General features: G+C 32.4%; 1 protein-coding gene across 26 annotated transcripts in view; it reads right to left on the minus strand.

Moving 5' to 3' along the window:
- The window catches only part of cac (calcium voltage-gated channel subunit cacophony), a 264871-nt gene extending 263469 nt beyond the window's left edge, over window positions 1-1402 (minus strand). For 11 of the 26 annotated variants that reach the window (XM_074130730.1, XM_074130849.1, XM_074130685.1 and 8 more), the window contains exon 1: window positions 1180-1392. The gene's annotated coding sequence lies outside the window, so the exon portion shown is untranslated. Of the gene's footprint in view, window positions 1-1179 lie in introns of all 26 variants that reach the window. The other 15 variants (XM_074130696.1, XM_074130700.1, XM_074130667.1 and 12 more) reach the window with 7 other exon arrangements.
- Between the last annotated feature and the right edge of the window lie 20591 nt (window positions 1403-21993).

A 21993-nucleotide genomic window follows, 5' to 3' on the forward strand; every position in this document is an offset into this window, starting at 1 on the left:
TTAAAAAAAAACAAGTATTAATAAAAATATATTCCGCGGAAACACCTCCCTCCTAATCTTCTGTATACATTAGATAAGGAAAAAATAGGGCGATAACTGTTAACAATGGAAAATTACCAATAATAATAAAACCTAATATCGGTTGGAACTGCGAGATTTAAAAAGAAAGAATACAATATTTATTCTATTGGTAGGAATTGTTTATTTTGGATGATTACTGATACTCATTTCCGGAAAAATGAAAGGTTTTCGCCTATTGATTTTTTGATAATGGCAAGGAATGGTAAGGCCTGCGTGGTACTGCACATCTGCCGGAATCTATTTCCACTTTTAATCGCTTTCTTCAGTTTTATATTTTCCTTTTCTTTTCTTTTTTTTAAACTAATTTCATTTTTTATTTAACTAATTTCCTTAGACAATGAACGAAAAAAAAAACTTGGCGGTTACAAGTTTATTTTGTATTAATTTGTTTATAAGAATTTTTTTTTTTTTTGAAGGAATTACAACGGTGACGGAAATAAAGAAAAATTTGTGAATTCTACCAATTTGCAAAAAAAAAAGAAGTGTTACTAATGTTAACCTAGTAACTGAAAGATAGTTCAAAGTTTGCAATGAGCCGGAAGCTGGCGGAGATATTTTATGTTGCAGGATGATGACCTGTTGAGGATGCAACAAGTGAGAGAACTGGGTTCACATTCATGGACTACCCCAACTAGGTTGACGGGTCTTCTTATCCTCTACACCCATCCACTAACTTCCTGTTTATAGTTTGTCTGTTTTTTTTCCTTTCTATTTGAAATAAATAAAAAACAGATAATTTTTCCCTGCATAAATAAGTCTCTAGGTAGACATTAGTAACTTCAAATACCATTATGTTTTCTTATTTATTATTATTGAGAAAGAAGTAGTTCTATTTCATAGATTCATTGTAATATTCAGCAGTGAGATTTTTCTTGTGGAATGATGTTTATTGAGATACTGTAACTTAAGATTTATTACTGCTTTTAAAAAATGAGAATTATCAACAATTAATAAAAAGACCGTCAAGTTTTCCTCACAAGAAGGCCTGAACCAAGAAAATGATAATTACTTGAATATTATTTTTTAAACAATTAGCTTAACATCTAATGCAAGTTTACGCTTTTACAAACACAGAATTAGTAAATATCTAATAATAACCTGTTAAAGTTTTGTTGATTTATCGCCGAAATAGAAAAAGAAATATAAGAAACTGAAATTTAGCCAAAATATAAAAAAAAGTTTATTCACACATAAAAAAATAAATAAAAAATAAAAACCAAAAAAATAAAAAGCACCACTCACTACGGTATCACACACACTCGCAGGCGGCCACCATGTCAATCTGACAGGCCCTAACCGCTGGCCTGTCAGCCCTATACACTACTGAACTACTGCCGCCTCTTGAACAGCCGCCTCCGAAGGCAGCGCAACTCTCCGAACTGTTTCTGCTTACTTCCTCACCTGTTCGCCTGCCCAGATATCTTGCTCTACACTCCCCTTATTATGTATTTTTTATTAACAGTTTTCTGCTTTTCGTATCCTTTATTGTTCTACTTTATTTATAGGGCACATCAGTTAATTTCCTTTTATCTTGTTTCCAACTCATCCCAAAAAAAAAGAAGTTTTTAGTTTCCCTTTGCGAGCATTCCTGTTCATCCAATAAATAATTTAACACCTAATCTGATATTTTTCATACTCGCATTTAGTGCCATAATCACTTATTCTTGCATTAGACATAATTACGAGTTTCTTCGGAAGTTCCTGCTTTTATTTTATTCCGCAGTCGGTCTAAAACTGGCAGCAAGTATTTACTACACTTTTACTTGGTAACTGACAAAATAAACAGTATTCAGAGACCAAATAATAAACTAATATTTTATCGAAAATGTAGGCGACGATCTTAAGAAATGTTGATCAGAATGTCACTGTTAAGTACAATTCCATGTTTAATATTGGTAACAAGGCCAACTCAAACATAACAAATGAACGCATTGCTAACGTTTAAGTTTTCTAAATATCACAACTCATCCTTAATAAATAATCTGAAAAGAACCAAATGCAGTGATTGTAAAAGCAGTACGCGTAGATATAAATTTGGGAAAAGCTCACATTTACTATCCTTGGAAGATGGCCAGAAGGACACCACTAGCCAGAGTGGCTACTGTGGCAAAAAGCTCATTTAAAGAGGCTGCTGAAGAGAGTAGGTACAGGACTACGTACATTAAGAAATTGAAGTTAATCAATTAGAATCTTAGTCAAGATACCTTAATGGGCTTAAAGTAAAGGAATGTCTTTTTTTTCAAGCTGGCTTTACGTCCGAGTACTAAATTATGACGGAAGCGACTAGCAAAAACACTTCCACTATTAATTTCTTATATTAACCAATAAATAAAAAACAAGGCTAAAACAGGGAATCGAACCAAATACCACAATTCTTCTTAGCTTGGCGGATCTCTAATCCTCTAATCACTCAGCTAATCACTAATAGGTACATTAAAACTGTCCAGTAGGAAAGAGTTGATCGGCAAAAACTGCATGAAAAAGCGTTAAGTTCAAAAACACTCTTTCTGTCTTATAATCTTTTCTCTTTTCACTTTATCAATTAAAGAATAAAGTCCCAAATTTTCTTGTAAATATAGGGCAAATCCTCCTTTATATCTAACCTTTTTTTGCAACAAACCAGATCTATTAGATTTCGAGAAAAACGTTTCTGAAAATTGGAATAACAGCATTTTCAGAAAATATTCTTGTTGATCATCTTCTTCTTGATACCATTTTTGTAAACAACGTAGCGCCTAAATCCGCGACCCATTTTCATGAATAAGGTGTCATACCAATAGGAATTTTATGGAAATTTGTCTTTTAGTGATCTTGTAGAAGAGTTAGCCCCAGATTAGCCCAAAGGTACCTTACAAAATTATTATTGCAAATAAATTTACAAATCTTAGCTTGATATTGATAAAATTTGGCAGAATGAAGTACTATAATCTTGGTTTAATTTTCCTTAATTCTCTTAAGAGAAAGTACTGAATTCCCATTTAATTTTGCTATTTACATAAAAATACCTTCTGATTTTATTCAAAATGTTTTCCCAAAAAATTGTTTTTGAGGATTCTCAAAAATTATCCTAAAAGGATTGAAAAGGATTTGGGGAATCACACCTATAACCATTCAATAAAAAGATCTCTCCAGTTAAGGGAAAAAGGATTCATCAACACTTAATCTTAACCTTCTAAACAGTAAGCTTTGTTAAGGAATATAGTATGAGATACAAAAGGTTAGATTCTGGAAATTCTCAAAAATGTTCTAATTTCAAACCTTTATATCTCTCTTCGTAATGTTGAGAATCCAAGGAATCTACACCCAATTCTAGACAAAATTGTACTCTACAATTGGTATAAGTAGCAGTGTTTTAGTGATAATCCTTAATGAGATATAGAAGGTTAAATTTTGGAGGTTTGCAAATACGTTCAAATTTCAAACCTCTACAACTCTCTTTCCATTCATCCGAAATCAATGATTTCTTTATCCAATTGTAGACAAAAGTGTACTCTACAAGTGGTACAAGTAGCAGTGTTTTAATGATAATCGTTAATGAGATACAGAAGGTTAAATTTTGGAGGTTTGCAAATACGTTCAAATTTCAAACCTCTATAACTCTCTTTCTATTCATCCGAAATCAATGATTTCTTTATCCAATTGTAGACAAAAGTGTACTCTACAACTGCTTTAAGTGGCAATGTTTTAGTGATAATCGTTAATGAGATATAGACGGTTAAATTTTGGAGGTTTGCAAATACGTTCAAATTTCAAACCTCTATAACCCACTTTCTATTCATCCGAAATCAATGATTTCTTTACCCAATTGTAGACAAAAGTGTACTCTACAACTGGTACAAGTAGCAATGTTTTAGTGATAATCGTTAATGAGATATAGAAGGTTTAATTTTGAAGGTTAGCAAATACGTTCAAATATCAAACCTCTATAACACTCTATCTATTCATCCGAAATCAATGATTTCTTTACCCAATTCTAGACAAAATTGTACTCTACAATTGGTACAAGTAGCAGTGTTTTAGTGATAATCCTTAATGAGATATAGAAGGTTAAATTTTGGAGGTTTGCAAATACGTTCAAATTTCAAACCTCTATAACTCTCTTGGTACAGTTCCGTTTTTAATGAATCTTTCACCGAATTGTGGTGAAATATTCGCTCTATAGCTGGTAGAATCTTTAGCCTCAAAATTACTTTTATTTTTTAATGTTTTTTCTTTTAATCTATGAATTATACTTTGATTATTAAATATTACAGTCAGTATAATTTAAATGATGTGCTACTTGAACAAATCTTTTGTGTATGAATATAGCCAGCATTATGGTCAGTGACATCTAATAAATTCTAAAAAATATCTGTGAATAGTTATTGCAGTAAAATTACTCAAATGATATCAATGAAGAATTAATGAAATGTTGGGTCCTTACTGATTTGTGTACCTTACTGTAATTTTTTGTTAAAAGAGATTAATACACTTCTTATAGTTAAATAAAACATAAATGTAATAGGAGTTTGGTGCTTCAATATCGGGTTCAATGAGGCCACTTGGAAATATATTTGTTTACAATTATAGTTAGTTGGATATTCAATTTACATCTAAGAATCGCATATAAAAGAATTATCAAACATGCCTTTGCAGGTATTAGTGGGGTAGATCAAATAGCTAAAAGAAACATCTAAGCAGCTACAGTGGGTTTAGTGGATATTATGCGCTTCTGAATTGGCACCTCTAACATCCAACAGTCTGGATAATGTCAGTTTGCTAATTCAAAATTAAGTACGAGTACAACTGAACAAATTGAAATTTCTAACATCTATGAGCCTTAGGTTGCTACGCTTATCATTCTATCAGAATCCACTTTAAAATGCCTAATATATACGAATAATCAACCAATAGATAAAGTTTTCAACTAGCAATAATCGCACCTCAGGAGGTCTTCATTGGTGACGACGATATTGATACCTTAATTAAAAATATTCTCTCACTCCATTTCACATGTGTTAGCAGCGTTTCAAAACAGCTTTTATAAAATTAACATTCAAACTAATTTTATTAATTTTAATTACATAATTTGCTATGATTTAAGAATAAATTAAGAAAACATTGCTAAGCAAAAGAGTAAAAGTGTAAAAGAAATATTTAGAGATTTAATAAGCATTTAGCTTCTTTTAATTGGTTCTTATAGAATAAATCTATTTCAATGTAATTTGTATTTAATAGTCAGCAAAATCTTTCTGTAAGTAGAAAAGTTCAAAGCAGGCTCTGCGGAAGTTAGTAGGGAATATAGTCTTGGGACTGTGGTTGTGTTTGGTAAGAAGTTGAGAAGAGTCTACGAGACCATTGGGACATTTTTAGGAATATCGGAGATTTTTCTGCGGCACTTCAGGATACATATTTTATAATATCTATAAAGCTGTTCAGTTGTATAAAGGACAAAAATGAAAATGGAAGTGTTTTAGATTTTTGGATAGCATATTCTTAGGTAGAAATATGAAGTATTTTTAGAAAGGTACTCAACATGCGGCACTCTACATATAGTTAGTGTTACAAGGAATCGATAAAATATGTGAAATAATTGAGGATTATGAACATTTGTTAAATGGAAGTCTTTATAATAACATAATGTTATTGTGTAAGTAAAACTGTAGTTCGTACTGGAAAAAAAATGAATAAAGTTGGTTAGATGAAGATTTTTGTAGAATTTTAACACCAAATTGTAATAATTGTAAGAAAAGTAGTTTTAGATCCAGGTAAGACCATTTGGAGTAAACCAGTTGTTTAAGTCTTTTGAGATTATGATTTAATTTCAATCTGATTGTGATTTAAAGCATTTAGGCAGCTTGAATTCGTCGCGATTTAAGAAGGTAGAAAAGAAGCCAGGCAAATTTTGGTAATATCCTTTATAACCGATTTAAAGATTCCAAGGTAGTAGGCCAGGAACCAATGAGAAAGCAGTGTAGAGATCAGAAGTTCATGTCAGGATGCTTCAAAACACTGATTCCGTCAAAGAAATAAACTGGAGTCAAAACATTTTACTTTTAATTCCCAATGTTTCCATTTATTTTTATTTTTTGCCAATAAGTCTTAGGGTACCAAGATATCTTTTTACAAAAATGTACTCTTATATGGCGGTTTAAAAGATAAAAAAGTAATTTAATTCATACGCTACTAAGAGTTATGCCCTGTCCTATACCTTCATAGTTATTACGAGTAATACTGGACCTCCATTTAATGGTACTAATAAGTTTAGGTAGTTTAATAAATAGCCTTACAAGGCAATAATATTGAAACAAACACTTATTTAAACGTTTCTCTTTTGTACAAATGAACTTTCAGAAAACAAAACAGTGGGACATCATATTTTCAACAAAATTTCAAAGATTTTTCCTTGCAGATTGCAGTTTTGCAGGTGCTGACACAGTCTCCGCTTATCCTTTCTCTTGTTATTATAACCAATATCGACAAGTATTTTTAGGTGACTTGGTATTCCCTTCCAGGATAGAGAATAAGGGTTTAATCTGCCTTTCTTTATAAGATTCTAAACAAGTAAAGAATGCTAGAGGGTTATTCAGTATTGGAAAAGGTCATGATTGTACAGATTAGAAGATTAAACTTCTTATATGTTGCAATCAATCATTTGTTACTGTTTGGTTTCTCTTTTTTTTAAAATATTGATTCGTTTTAAGGCACCTTGGAAGCCGATCGGTTAGAGGCGAGGCCCGCAAAGCTAAGAAGTTTTGTAGTACTGGCTTCGGTTCCCTGTCTTGCCCTGGTTTTTATTATACAGTTAACATGAGAATGAGAAATTTGTTGGAAACTATGTTTCTTAATCGCCTCCATTCTAATTTAGTAGCTGGACATAAAAGACAGCCTTAAAGGCATTACTTTACTTGATTCAATATATGTTTTGTTTTAAACTATGTTAAGTCTGTAGCTAATTTTTTATGTAAGCAAATAAATAATACCGTTTCTTATTCAGAGTGAAACAATACTGTAGATGGTCACAAACTGTGACCGCTAGATCACAGTTCCTCTGCCCGATTTAGTCAAATAAACGAGTGGAACATATCTCAATCAATAGACATTATGAAACATTATTATTTATTTGTAGCTTTCCAGTTTCAACATCGTGTTAAACGTTCGAAATTAATACTGCACAGAAACTTGAATTTAGAGAGAGGTCGAATTAGAGGCGAATATAATTTATGAAACAATAGGGTATGTTTGGGATTGAATATTTAAAAAACCGAAAAATCAAGTGAAGCTTAAGCTACTCTTGTCGGATGCGAATTTTCTGATTGCACATGTATGAGTACATACATGGATGTCTCAAAAATATTCCAAAAAATTTCCTTGAATCATGTTTTTAATAAAAGTCATTTGAAGCTTATGCTTGAAAATTGATTTCTTAGAAATTTAAGTTAGCAGAAAATCATGTTTCAAATTTCCTGTGCTTAGCTCTATTGTTTCCTCAGATCGAGAACAGAATGGAGGGTAGACCGGACACAACAGTGCCGGAAGTGTTCACGGATGGCTCCAAGATGGCCTGTGGGACTGGGTCTGAAGTGCATGGGGTTAAACCTGAGTAATTCATTGAGAGATCTCTCGGGAGATACTTCACTGTCTTCCAGACCGAAGTCTTTAAAAACTTGTGCTGAGGAAAAGCTGCAAATGGACCATAGAAGTAAAGAGATTTGCATCTTTTCGGACAGCCAAAATGCACTGAAGGCCCTTACTTCCTTCAGAACTACCTCTTTCCTGGTTTGGGGATGTAAAAAGGCCCTGGAACTATTGGCTCGGCCCAATAAAGTTCGGCTAGAATGGGTGCCGGGTCATGTGAAGATTAAGGTGAACGAAATAGCCGATCAACTAGCCTGAACTCCTTTCAAAGGCCCTGGGAATCACCAAGGGTGCCGTTCGCGCGCTCTCAGAGACTGGATCTGGAGAGAGCATGAAAAAAACTGCGTGATGTGTCCTGGGGGTCAAACATAGTAATTCTTTAATGCCTTGGCTGTGTAAACAAAGAACTGAAGAGACTCTGTGCTTGGGTAGGAATCAAATTACTCAGATCACACGCCTATTTACGGGGGATAGTAGGTTCAGGAAGCATCAGTACAAGGTGGGGCTTATTAGCTCGAACCGTTTTGCAGATTGCGTCAGGAATAGGAGTAAACGGCCTCTCACTTGTTCGATTGCGTTGCGAATTTCGTCTACTAGATCCAAAGGGAAAGAGCACAATGTGGCTGCGGTCCGTGGGGCATAGGTCCCGTCCCGCCTTCTTATCTTAATCTTATTCTTCCTGTTCTTTCGGGAGTGGCTGGAAAACGGAAAAACCTCTTTTTTTCATTCCATTACTAACTGCTACGACATAAACCTATAGTTTTTTTATTTCAAACATAAATACGGTTTGAAGAGTCACGTGATGTGAGAACCGGTTTTGACAAGCGATCGTAGTATTTGCACAGTATGCTACAATGAGATAGCCATTGATATCACGAATCTTCTAAGTACAATTTTCACTAACTACATTTGGATGATAAACAGTTATTAAGTTTATAAGCATGTAAATGTGTGAATAGAGTCCGAAAAAAAAAGTTTGCATTATTTTCAGGAAATCTCGAAAAAAGAAAAGTCGCATCGTTAAGTCACAGTTGTGGTCAACGAAGTTAGGCTGTTACCTGAACGGAACCAGGAACGGAATACAAAGTTTGAGGTTGCTGTGGTTTGATTTTTTGTTTCAGATATTCTGTTCTGCAACATATACAGAGTGATTTATAAATAAAACTAAGATAAAGTAATACAAATTGTTTTAAATTGAAGTTAAAAATTCTACATTTTGCTAAGGTTTGTATTTATTTTTAATAAAAAGCAAAACGCAAAGAAAGTTTGAAAATACATATATTTCCTACAGTTAAAGTTGATTTGCACACGTAATCATTGACGTCAACGTATTGTTCCAAGATCAGACCAAATGATAAAAAAGTTTGATGTTTCAAATCGAAACATTGTCTACAACGAATGAGTATGAAATTCAAGTTACGTACAAAAGCTGAAGTTGGAAATGCTAACCTATTTTTTTTATCAATGAGTACATTTATTAAAGTTCGGTCAGTAAATATCAAAGACTCCAGGGGAAGTGAAATGTAGAGCATCAGAGAACCTGTTAGGTAGGTAGTAATGTTTCACTTCATTTTAATTCCTAAGATTATTAATTTGTAGATTACTAGGATAAGAAGCTTAAGGGACTGATGATTGAAAATCGACATCGAAAAATGCGAGGAATTCTCCAAGCTATTTAAATTTTATTTCGCGCATTTTTCCTTATGTCTAACTATATCAACCTTATTATATGTACAAGGTTTTAAAGAAGCCAATTCTCTTCCCAGTTTGAACATCTAAGCTCTTATAGTCTCTACTATTTAGCAGAGATGATTGGCAGTAAATATTTCAAGCTTGCCCTCAACCAATATTTATAACCATCTTTTGTAAAGTACTCAGGTAATGTTCTGTAAAGGTCGCAATGCTCCGGAGTTCATGGTTAATTCACCGATTCTCCGGACTAACTGCTTTTTTTTTTGCAACAGCTTCGATCTTTTGACTCTCAAATCGAAATCCTTGACTTAAAGTATTGTGAGATAAAGTGCTGAGATCCTGTAAAATTGAGATTTCACAGGGAAAACACGCTTGTTGAGTTTTTCTAGGTCCAAAGAAGATATTTCAGGTAGAAAAGAAACAATTTTAAATTTCCCGAAAAAATGATCATTCAAATTAATTTGTTTAATTATAATGCTTCCATAAGTGAAAAACAGTACGTTCGTTTGGCGCAAGGATATTAATATTGTATTTTTAGCGACCCAAATGTGAAAGCGACGTAGAATTTTTGTTATTGCGGTCCACAGCTTTAAAACATACAAGAACCTCGTGACAAAGTGAGATTATAGTTAATATTAGTGGCAGCGTCTACAAACTTTTGAAAAGTTTATTGGTTATAAAAATATAAAGCCAATAACAATGCTAACGACGCCCATAAGAGTTATCACATAAAAATACTCTACATATCGCCCGGTAACTTTATTAACAAAAGGGTATTATAACTGAGTAAGGAATTAATTTATTAAAGTATAATGTCATTTGCCTATAACAATCATAGTTTTAAAAATTGAGAATACAATTTTTGGGAAAAAATAATTGCGACAAAATTATTTGAATATATGTCCATCTGCAATAGTGGCTTTATTATTTTGCCTCGACATGTAAAAATTCACTCAGGGAACGCTATATCAGGCTCTATTCGAAGATTATTATTTGGATACTAGCCTCCTCCAGGTGTAGTAGAAGTATGCCGATTTTAACGGCATTTGTAATGGTTATTAAACAAAACGCAAATGAAAACTTTCAGGTTAGTGGGAATAGTGGGTAATAAGAGGGCTTAGATGAGCATTTTAGAATGAGGGGAGCTAGTTTGGAATGGAATTCAGCTAACGACTTTTGACTAAGTCGGATACGAAGGCAATACTCAGGTCGGTGTGAATGTTTAGGATAGATACATCAAAAAGGGAGCATTGTCTATGGTATATAGGATTTTGGATTATAGGACTTGAATGCGATATAAGTTTGTCCGCTTGGTAGCCCCGTATGGCTCGAACATAGACGTCCATATGGGACTAGTAGTGAACTATACCCTAGTATTTTGCATGTAAGCTTGGAGCATTTGTCTAACAGTCTTTTTAACATTCTGTAACGGTAATTTACTCCATTTCATTTAAGTGGAGTATGAGGATTCAATGTTAATCGTCTGGCTAGATTAAATCCTAGGTGACCATTTTAAGGAGTACATAGTTGAAATGTGTAGCGGCAAGTATTTTTTGGTTTAAGCTAAGGACATGGTGGTTGGATTTATTTTGGTTGACCTTTATTCCCCAATTCTAGCGCCAAGGTTATAGGTGAGATTGAAGATGGCGAGTAGCCATACAGGATCACTGCAGGGGTAGGGAATGGCCCGTATCATCGACGTAGGTAAAAGTGTAGGTGTTAGAAAGGAAATTGGCCGTTTATACTAAAATCGAATTTAAAACTTAAAATTGAAAAACTGCAATACTGCAATGCCTTCTCTTGTTAGGAAGAAGGGGAAGTTTAAAAAAAAATGCAGAAAAACGATTTTAATAACTTCCTACTAATCACTTAATTAAGGCTGATGAATGAAAAGCAACAATGATGAGGGATGCTGCTAAAGGAAGTCTATTAATCTTGCTCTCAGACATATACAAAAATATATATATTTACGTACAGAGTGTATTTTTAAAAGTGGTACTTCTATAAATCATCTGGCGGTCATTAACTCGTGCTAATGCTCCCTCTCTATTCATCCTCTTCACTCATTTTCGATTAATGTTCTACACTTCCTATATCGATATTTTTTCACACCTTCTGCGCCCAAACTCTCAATGCTCAGAGGTTGCCAAAGCAGTTACAAGTTCGCTGCTTTTAAATCATCTGTAAATTTAACTCCGACCATTGTGCTCCCTGTATGTGAGTCACTCTCAAAAAAGTGTTTAGAATCACCTTGGCGTTTCAAAGTTCAAAATAAACAGTGTTTAAATTTCATTTTAATTTTTTGTAAAGTGAAGTCGCTATCTTTTTGACTTTTTTGTTTTGTTTTTAAAGCAGTTTCAGACAATTTTTATCCAAAACTAGAATTTACCAACACTCGACTATGTTATCGGTTATGGCTCACAGGCTTGGTTTGTAAGCCTGAAAAAAAAATCCAATTTTTAGTCGGCATACCCAATCCCATTACCGGTGACTGCATTGTAATCAATTATTTCTTCAATATTTCTAATTTCTTCCTTCTTTCTTAAACTTTTTCTGACAAATTATGTTTACTTTTGCATATTATCTAGAATATTTAGTTTTTAGTTCTTCCTCTCTCCATCCTCGTTCCTCGGGACAAGTGATTGACAAACAAGTATATTCATGAAACGACATTAGGTATGTAATCAAAATACCTAAGTCACTTTTTCACTTGAAATTATAACCAAAATCAGTGTTATTCATAATTAATTACAATCAGTTTTTGTATTGGCGTACCTAAATAATGTAATATTTTTCCATATTACGGTTTTTCATGTAGTTTTGACGATCATCCCTTATACAACTGTCCTACCAGAGAGTCTTAGCTACGTCCAAACCTTTTAAGACATCTGCAATTCCTTCTTCATTCAAGTTTCGAGAGACTTCAATATACCAAGCGTTCAAACTAGTACTCGTATAGGTTACTTTGGCTCGAGAAACATCGAGGTTTTCCCTTATCCTTGTAGCAATGATAGGATGACAGTTTCGGAATCCTTTTTACCAAGATTAACCTGGTAGATTATTATTGAAAGGATTCGGTGTGTCTGGTTTTTTAATAAGTAGCCGTACAATCATCAGCAGTTGGCTTTTACTGATGGGAAACCCAGTTCTGGCAACGGACGAAAGCCACAAAGCTAAAACATCCTCTTCCTCTGAAGTGAGTGCTGTGCTTAGGCCCATTCGCCAGCTGACTAGAGATTTACCTTTCACTTTGTACAGTAGGGTAACTCGAGGCACTGTGTGTGTTGTAGCAGCTTCGCTAATGTGTTCTTTGACCGACGTCTAGCAATGTTGCCTTCATCTGGTCTTCAGAGTATTGAAATTTTGCTCTTAGTTTTTTTCTGTTTTCTGGTGGTGGGAGCCCTGATATAAGAGCTGAAAAGAAAAATGTTCATGCATTGAATTCTTAATCATAATAAAATTTATCTACCTATCTTATCATTTTCTCAGGGAGTCAGTCACTGGTTCCAGTGATTGTCAATCACCGATACATTCATTCCTAGTGATGGACAACACATAGGACCAGTTATTGACAAAGTTTTGACCCTTGTAGAAGACTTGGCCTATTGCTTTTATTTCAAATTCTTTTTTATGGCTGTGATGTCAATCACTGGTGCCAAGTCGATTACCGGTCCCTTCGCCCTATTTTTGAATATTTCATTTTAATTAAAAATTATTTTTGCGTAGAACGCCGGAAGTTGCAGGAAGTGCTGATCATTAGTCCCGGTTTTATTTTTTTTTTAATTTTAACAAAACCAAATCAACTCATTTTGAAATTCTAATTGCACATACCTGGTTGGTTTTACATTAGAAAAAATTAAAATAGTTTATTAACTCTTTGAACCTCTTTGAGGATCGTGCAAAAAAAAAAATATATATATATATATAAATATGCACTAGGGACTCTTCAAAATGTGGACTGGCAAGTTACAAAGTAGTACGTATTAGTCAGAAATGTGCGCTCAATCAGACGACATACATTCTAAATGAAATGTTTACAAATCAATAAAAAAGAGTGTATTGTGATGTTTAACAACAAAAAAGGAAAAAAAAAAACTATTTTAATAAGAAAACTGCCCTCGTCTGAACCGACCATATATCCTTCTCTAGATTATAGTCGGCACATTCATAAAATTGGCCCAATACCAAAACGTAAATAAACTTACAAACATATAGTTTGTCCAGTTTTTTTCCTCTTGCTGAATCAAAAATATTTGGCGCGTTCTCGTTATTAATTTTTTATTCACATTTTAGTGAAAAAAAAAACAGATATCCGGTTAATATATTTAATTAATACTTAAAATATATGTATATATGTATGTATATAAATACAAATATATTAGTATTTATATTATTTGTATTAAATATAGGTATGTAGGTGTTTGTGTGTGTTCGTATTTAAATAAACTGACTAGAAAATTATAAAATTAAAATTAAATGTTCACAGAGTAGAGAGTGCTACCATTGGGTAGTTTCTCTCCTCCTGCTCTTCACGTACCAATTGATCTTCCTGATTTACTTATTGTATATATGTATACAGATTGTAGATAACTTAATAAATTATTTTTTAAAAAAAATATTTCTATCTATTAATTAAGATCTATCTAAAATTAAGATATATTTCTTAATTATTTAAGATATATAGCTATATAGATAGCTATATAGTATATTAGGCTTTTTGTATTAAAAATCATATAAGGTAAATATTAAAAGTTGATCAATGTAATTGGGCTAGTCAGATAGAAGAAATCCTTGTCAAATTCTCAACCATATTTTTTGTTAATCTTAAAAAAGTTGTTTACTAAGAATTTCAGCATAGAAGAACTTAATATTTCCTTCACAAATCCTATTTCAAGTCTGTAGGTGGGTATAATAAAAGTAATGATAAGGTCTCTAGCTAAGTGGTTAGTGCACTGGACTCCCTTGTGGAAGCAGCAGATTCGAATAAGATATCTTCAATTCCAATTACAGGATAAAAACGTAAAAAAATAAGGAAAATAACTATCCAGGAATTAATTTATCAAAATGTATCCAGCTTGAAACATATTATTAAGAAAATCATAAATAGTTAAATTGGAAATGAGAAACAATACATTATAAACAAAAATAAATGGTAACAAGGATACCAAAATTGTACATATATTGTATATATGTATATAAATAAAATTGTATATATTTTAGTGCAAATTACTGGCAGTTCACATTCCTTCTTAAGGCCTTCTCCGCATTAGAAAGTTCTCCTCAATAAAATTTCTGCCATTTGGAAACATCTTCTTGCTACTTCAAATCTGAGTTAAGTTTTTTCGTCCCTCTCAGTGATTATAATCAGATCATTCTCAGCGTAATCATTTGCTTATTTTTTTTCGATTATCATAGAACCCTTTGTTATAATTTGACACTTCCCAATATTTCGGAGCTTCAGCGTTCCAAAATATCTCTAAAAAAGGTGGCCTCTCAGTTTTTACGAGAGTTCCTAAAATATTTGTGTGTTATTATATCGGGAACATCTAAATTGGCTTTTCTCATCCGTAAAAAGACTTCCAAATCACCAATTTCTGTGATTCACTCGGATTTATAGTTCCTTCCCAGAAGACGCTTGTAGGCCACATAGTTGCCAGGCTGGCTACATGATGTTGAAGGATGACTTTTCAGTAAGAACTTCTGCTCTACAACGCCTAAAATTACTGATTTAGATTCATTGATAATTACAATATTATTAGCAGATACCTTTTCTAATGTGATTTGAAGTAGCAATGAACTTTACTAAATAGGGCTCCTGAACCTAAAATAACAATTACATCACAGTTAATCTGATGTTGATCCTCTAAAACTTCTCTAAACTTGACTTTGCAGGGAAACGTTGCGCACTGTATTTTAAGGATTGAATTCTTTCGATATTGTTTGCTTCGTTGAGCTCTAGATACATTATTCTCAAAATCAATATTTTGTTAATAAGTGATAAGTTATAATGTCTGTGCAAGAGTCTAAGAAAGAAGCAGTATGTATCGTGTTTTCAGGCTTTATCTTTTAAGCCTCGTGAGAGGATTCCACGTATCTTACGTCAAATTACATCTCCAAGAATTTGACGGGTAGGCCACCTGGAAGGAAACGTCGTTGTAAAATCAGGGCAGACAGCGATGATTGAACGTTGCACTGGTTCCCTGCCAATATTAACTCTAATTTTCCAATGTTTGCAACTTCAACTTCAGTGAGCTGGATTTGTATGTTTTGGTTTCGGAATCATAACTATTAGGAGGATTTCTAGAATAAGCTCGTAACCCAGAGACTTTTTGGCAGGAAGCTGTTTTATGGCATTGACTACATCCTAAGAGACGCAAGTTTTTGAATGATTAGAGAGTAAGTAGGGAGTTCTGAAAGTAGATTACACGCGTTTCGTGTACCTACTATTTTATCGAGATTGGAGAACCGTAAACGCAACAAGATTCATCGAAAAGAAAATTAAAGTTAGTCTTGTTATCGAAATATTTTGCTAATGGCTTTCCGGTGTGATTTTTGCCTCGTTTGTCGAGTGTTCTGTTCTTTTTAAATATTTTGATAATAATTTTAAAGATTTTAATTAATTAAAGTTCTTATTTTTTGTGACATGTGATTTAGTTTATTTAAGTATAGTATTTAGTTAGTTAAAATTAAAAATGTTTTCAAAGTAAATCCAGATTGATATTGTGACGTTAAAGCGAATGACAGAATTATAATTCCGGTTGTTTCATGTTCTATATTTAAAAACGTTGTGTTTTTATTCCAATCTATTAAAACATGTTCATTTCAAATAAATCATGAAGAAAAAAATCCATTAATAAACAATCACATTCTTACATCAGAAAGTATTTTTAATATTTATGTATGGTGGGGAATTCAGTAGCAAACTTTAATCCAAAAATGCTTTGATATGTCTTATATTTGTATTGATTTATCTATTAAAAAGACAGTTTAATTTAATTTAATTCAATGAAATATTGCATATTCTAAACAACTGGCCACAAACATAAATATATGTATATAAAATTGTCCAAATTAACATTATGACCTCAATTTTACAGTAGTTAATTCTACAAGTGGTTATACTGTTAATTAAACATCTTTTGAGAATTTTTTACTCTACATGTCCTGCGTTATTAGTAGCGCGTTGAGAGCAATTAGAAAATATTATAAATTTTAATTGCAAGCTTCTTCTTTTTTTCTCAACCTCTGTTTTTAAAAAGATGCTTTAATCACATTCATTGAGTTGGGCTTCGCTTGTGTAAGTTAAACTTTTTTAAGCAATTCTTTGTAATTATTTCCTTTATATAACACTCACTCATTCGTTAATGTTTACTAAGTTTTGGGTTATCACTTTCTACCATAAATAAATTCCTTTAATTCATTGTAAATGCAGGCAAATTAAAACTGTCCGGAAGATTTTATTGAGGTCATAATATTATCAAATAGATCGTCATATTCACTGAAACAAAGCTGATTCATTACAATAAAATATTCTTACTACTGCAGTGTAAATCAAATTATTTTTTCCCTTCAAACCTCCAAGAATTCCTGTACATCAACTCAACTGATCCCTTCAAATCGAAGATGTCCGAATCTGAGAGAGCTCCTCTGAAATAATAGGCAGAGTTGGTAACAATTCACCCAATAATGTCACATTGCTGTTTCCGCCAATTTGTTCCACAAAATAAATATTCAATTCTCTGCGTCTAAGATCCAGCTGATGACTAAAAATGAAAAGAAAAAAGTAATTTGCAATCATAGCGAAGTAATGCAATCAGATGACATAAACTCACCTTTAAAACTTATAAGCTATTTTCCATGAAGATCAAGCTATTAACTATCGAGTTTGCAAGAAATCTACCATATTGGAATTAATTATGGTGCCAAAAAAATGTAAAGTTGAATAAAGTATTTTTTTTTTTTAGTTCGGTGAGCTTTTTTTTGTAAAGCTCCCTTCGTTTGAGTGCTACCCTAGATTTACAATAGAAATATTTACTCACTCCTAGTCATTGAGTTGATAGTTGAACGTAAAGCCATGGCTTACTATACTTTTATGTATTTTTCACTTCTTTAATAATGTATTATTTACTGATTCTCTTCCTATTATAATTTTTCTTTTGAATATATATAACTTCAATTCGCGGATCTAATACTAGTGACGTTCAAGTTACAAGTCCACATCATAACCGCTGCACAAAACCTCCTCGAATGGTAAATACAATGGAGAATTATGTTCCTAAATTTGAGTAGCAATTGATAGATTTGCCCTTAAATTAATTACATGCTATATATTTTAAGAATTTTGGGTATTCCAGCGATGCAGATCACTCAAAATCAAATGTTATATTAAAATTATGCATTCCGATTGATTAACAAAAACTAATTCTTCTAAATAATTGGTTATCTCTCTTATTATTCAATTATTCTAATTAATATATATATTTTTTAAACGTTTTATAGAGTCGTTTTAGAAATTTTTTAAAAATGATTTGATGAAACGGAATGGGATTGGATGGCATTTTTTCGTTGATTCCAGCTGGTACGATACATATACGTATCTGCTCTCTACTGATTTCGCAGCAAGTATTAACCCTAAGCATTTTACCTCTCAGCATTCATTTTCTTCAGCTTCTTGGATGTGGTACTTTTCCAAGTGGGTGGAAATTTGCCTCCGTAGACCGGTGCCAAAAAGTAGCTCTTTGTTGGAGTTTCTACCTTCCAAGAAAGAGCTGTATTTATTTATTTTTTTAAGAAAATAGCTTTTTGGAAATAATTTTGCAACTTCATCGACTTTCTGAAGTTCTTGTACCCATTGAACAACTTTCGTGTTACTTCATCATGTAACTCCAAAACAGCCACTGGCACGATTTGTAGCGAAGCGACTGAAAAAACAAACAATTAAAATGGGTTGCTTTAAACACTTTTGATTTTCTTTCAAAAATAGTTATCTGGAGTGCAAAAAATAATAAATGAATGAGTAGTGGAATAGTAAAGTAAACGTAAAGTAAAGCAATCGCATATTTTTTCAGGCGGGGCTTAACGTCCAACTACCATTTACTAGGTGTCGTGGACGGAGGCGAATAGTGTAATAGTAACATGTAATAACTTTCTTGAAGTGATTCTGTCTGATAGTGCAGTGTCTATATCACAACACATGCTTTCTTTTAAGAATTGTGATCGGTTTTAGGAGGTAAACAAGGTATTTTAAAAAGTTGTCACCCATTTGTATTGGGAATATACGTACTCTAATGCTGATTAGATATATCTGTCTTGTCATGTCTTTCAGTCAATATTGAAAATTGTTAACTATCTTCCTAAACTTAATGGCGACACTAACGATGAAGGGTTATTCGAAACCAAGGGAAAGCAAGCATAATTTCACGGACTTCGCCCGAGGAAATCTGCTTTTGTTATTTTGTTGAGTTCCATAAAAAGAAATCATTCATTTAACGGAAGATTGAGTAAGTATCTGCTCTTGCTTTTCAGATTCCTAAAGTTTATTGTTCTACTTCACTTATCTGAGGAGTATTTTATACCATCTTTTGTTTAATTATTTCAAACTATTAAGTAAAAACATAGGAAAAAGGACACATTGAAGATCCTTCACCCATTTTATTGATATTAATTTGTTCCACATAGATAACACTGCTTTCTTTAGCGCAGATTTTATTTATATAGTTAAAAATAGTAATTTAAATTTTTTAATGTACAAAAAGGTTGGATACATTGTTGTGAATCTTATCCACAACATTTATACAATAACAAACTTTTTGTAACACTCCTATAAGTATTTTGTGAACTATTTTTGCTGTAACACAATTTGTCCACGATTAGGATAATTTAACGATTAGTATTGTATAATTTTATTTACGGCAGTTAAACATATTCTTTTAAAATTCCAGCAACTATGACACCTCTAAACGTTAATCTAAAATATAAAAAGTCATAATACACAAAGCTTATTAATTTGCTTAAACACATAGAAAAGAAAAAACTCTTTTAAATAATACATTCATTAATGTGATTGGAATTTATAAAATTTGTGACTCCCTTTTTTATGATGCAGTCATTGCTTATGCACAATCATTAATTCATAAATTAAGTAATTATTTTTATTTACCGCAACCAATTTCCAATACTAAGTGCAACGATCAGTAAAGTGGGCCTCTTGCTTGAAAACGAACATTGTGCTTATTTCCAATGGTGACTCTCTAAATTTAAATTTTATTTGCTAGAAATTCGATGGCAAATGTTACTTCTAAAGTCAATGGAGTTGTGAAAGAAAGTCAAGCAAGTTGGACAGTGAATGATAAACATTTTTTAGAAAATATAAAACGAAAAAGTGAGGTGTATTGGGCCATTTCCATTTAATTATCCATTTTTCCAGAACAAGATAAATTATTAGGTGCTGGATGAAAGAAAAAATAAAATAAGTCACTTATCCTATCAGCAGATATCGCTTCTGCTTAACAAAGTAATTCATTGTTGTATTCTGGATTGGCAAACTGATAATTGTAAAATAAAATTTTACATTATTAAGAGCTATTGTTTCACTTTGGGATTTGAACTTTGTTAATTTATTTTGTTCTTTAAACCTCTTTTTTTTCTTTTCAACGAAAATGTCCGCTTTGAGATTCCTTGAGTCCAAAAAATTGGTTTTTAGAAAATGGACCATGTGATGTGTGTGTGTGTGTGAAGATTTGCAACAAAACAAAACAAAACAAAATTCGTAGTAAGCTTCATATTTTGGAGTTTGTGTAGCCGCTTGGCACCTGATAGTATCTTGACTAAGGAAATTCACACACATACGCACATGCAGATCTACAGCATTTATTTGAAACGTTTTCTTACAAAATTCTTTTCCGAGAAAGGTTTGAAATTTTTGAGTTTGTGAACCTTGGGAAAAGCAGTCTGAGAGAGAGGGTCGAGTAAGTGTAAGCGCCAGTTTTCTTTTATCTGCTCTCTGTAATTTCAATTTCTAAATGAAGAAGTCACTAACTCAAATTATTCTAAGAGAAATTATAAAGGTTACCTGTTCCCTTGCAAGATACCATTGATAATGCAGATTTATGCTTTCTGGATCTCCTCCCAAATTATTATAAATAAAGTCTTAAAATATAGAAGTTACCTTATAAAAATAGATATTTTTTAAATATAAAAACATATTAATGATCTCCCTTTATAAAAATATATATACAACTTGGAAGCTTTTCAGGTTTCTCAAAATGTTTTGGAGTAGAGATCGGCTAGTTGGTTTATACGTAGCCTCAGCCATGAGTTAATATTCTAAATTATTCCTCAAACATACTGAACTAAGAATATTTTAAGGGAAAAAACTCATAGAAAATTATTGCCTAATAAAAAAATTGTTTTTTCAAAAAACAGAAAATTTCGGCGTGAGGTAAAGTCAAAAGACATTTTTTTAATTTTTCTAATTGTAAAATTTCATTTATTTGAGTTTTGGACCCCATTTACCATTCCACCGCGATTTCTGGAGAAGAATACTGGTTTTTATATAATGAAAAAGAACTTTATTGAATACATTATGGCGGCTAAACACGTACTTATGTATATTACAATTCAGTTCATTTTTTCGATGGTCAGTAGTTACTTTCCCAGTTATATGATATTTAAAATTAATGGACTGAGGCATTGTAAGATTTGCGGCAAAACAGTACAACTGCCTCGGACATTTTGCATCCTGAAGCCCCTCACTTTATATGTCTGAAGATATTTTTAATTTCTTTCTTTCCTCTTCTTGTAGTCCTTACTGGTTTTTAACCTTTTTTGTCGGGGACTCTGATGAGTAAGTTAATATGTATAGCCAAAAGTGTCTATTCTAGAGGTGAAAGTCGGTTTTTCTTGTGGTACCAATAATCCTTTTTAAATTTCCAGAGTCAAGAAGCTATCCTCGCGGATATGAGATCTAGCTTGAGACCGGCTTCACACTCTCTCCATCAATCCTGAGCATAACTTCATGATCATCATTAGTTTAGTCTTCGCTAAGACAACGTCACATTTATGTTACCTAATTTCTTCTCAAATATGTTTAGATTCCAGAGATGACGAACACTGTTTACCAGTAGTCGTCGTAACCACGTCGTCTGCAAACGCCAAGAAGGAGAAGTCAGGATTCTGTGGCCAAAATAACTGAAGAAGAAGAACTTTGTAATATAATAAAATGTTTTAATTGGTCTATTTTCTTTCTGAGGTTCTAAAATAAAAATAATTAGAAAATAATTTATTTAACATTATACTCGTATGAATTTGAATTTGGAACTGAAAGGAGTCAAAAAATGGAACGATCAGAATTGATTTTAATTTCATTAATGTTATAAAATGAGTTCCAATTTTTGGAGGTGCTCATGTTAGCGCTATAACTACTGCAATTTGCTTTCTTTGCTGGTAGATAATGTGACTTTACCGAAATTAATGAGTGTCAAGTGATTGTCCAGTGAGTATCAAGTTTTGATAATAATAAGGTTAAAACTGAAACTAAATATACACTAATAGCAATAGCTCTAACTAAAAAAATTGGAGATGTTTCTGAAAACTTTGTAACTA

Source organism: Rhodnius prolixus, unplaced genomic scaffold, assembly GCF_049639745.1.
Source record: "Rhodnius prolixus isolate KJV_2025 unplaced genomic scaffold, Rpr scaffold_1, whole genome shotgun sequence".
Classification (NCBI taxonomy): domain Eukaryota; kingdom Metazoa; phylum Arthropoda; class Insecta; order Hemiptera; family Reduviidae; genus Rhodnius; species Rhodnius prolixus.